The sequence below is a fragment of the Acyrthosiphon pisum genome, chromosome A2, assembly GCF_005508785.2.
Source record: "Acyrthosiphon pisum isolate AL4f chromosome A2, pea_aphid_22Mar2018_4r6ur, whole genome shotgun sequence".
NCBI lineage: Eukaryota > Metazoa > Arthropoda > Insecta > Hemiptera > Aphididae > Acyrthosiphon > Acyrthosiphon pisum.
In genome coordinates this window covers 19,208,772-19,209,937 of record NC_042495.1, presented here as the reverse complement: position 1 = coordinate 19,209,937, position 1,166 = coordinate 19,208,772, and the positions used below count along the sequence as shown (strand labels likewise).

The 1,166-nt window shown below is 28.4% G+C and overlaps 1 protein-coding gene across 1 annotated transcript in view; it reads right to left on the bottom strand.

Moving 5' to 3' along the window:
* Positions 1-1,166, bottom strand: part of LOC103311845 — a 21,301-nt gene that overhangs the window by 18,174 nt on the left and 1,961 nt on the right. The gene's annotated exons all lie outside the window — the stretch shown is intronic.

Sequence of the window (1,166 nt, the reverse complement as noted above, 5' to 3'; positions counted from 1 at the left end):
ACTGTACTGAACGACGACGATTTTTTTTTATTCTCAATTACTCAACAATTTTTAAAAATTTTAGTTTTTACGAATTTATACATAACAGAAACATGTTACACGAAAGAATAAATATTTAATCAAAGCAAAAAAGTTAGAATATTAATTAAATTTTTACAATTGTACTCAAAATCACCTATTACGTTGATAATTACGATTTTTATAATTCAATCAAGTCAAATTGCTGATACTATATAGTTTAGTTAGTATTGTAAACAAAGAAAAAATAATATTGTACTGATTTTACTATGCTCCATCTATATTCTAAACGCAGACCCATATCTGCGTCATTTGATCATCACATTATTATGAAAATCAATTTTACACCTAAATATCATTAGTATGGACTTAACAGTTTTTTCCACAACCGTAAGATTTATATATAATAGTATAATAAACTCAGATTTTATAGACCCTTATATCATACACTAGGTTTACATTATAACAGTTATTATTACTGTTATGTCAATGATTTTGGAGTCACACAAGGTAAATCACTAGGACCTATATTATTCTTAATTTATATTAACTCAATACCAGCATAACTTTTAAAATGTGGGTTATTCATGTATACTGATGATAAAGCCCTAGTTAATGTTGATGAAAATTGGGAAAAATTAAAACAAAGGGTTGACGGTGCCTTACAGCATATCTATAAATGGATTCAAGAAAATGTGATATCCCTCAAAAAACCTAAATAAATCAATATTTATGCCAATAGTCACAGGTCATTTACAGCTGCCCGATGGATACAACTTTAATATACATTAATGTAAGACTAATTCAAGAAGCTGCAACTGTAAACCAATGACTATGATATTATCATTTAAATATTCAGGAATAACGATAGATTTATACCTGAAATTGTCAAATACAAACATAGGTACAGAATGTTGACAACAATCACGATTTATGGTAACACTAAATATCTCAGGTGCATGACCTTGTATTGAACTGGAGTTTTCGGGAAGTGATAGGGAAGCACTTAAATACCTATTTTCATACCAGTTTCAAATTTTTAGCTCACTCGGTACGCGCATGCGCATTACAACTTACTTTTTTTTAATTGGCAACCCCAGTTTTTTTCTGCAAATTCAGGTAAAGTATTTATTTTTAACTATTTTTTG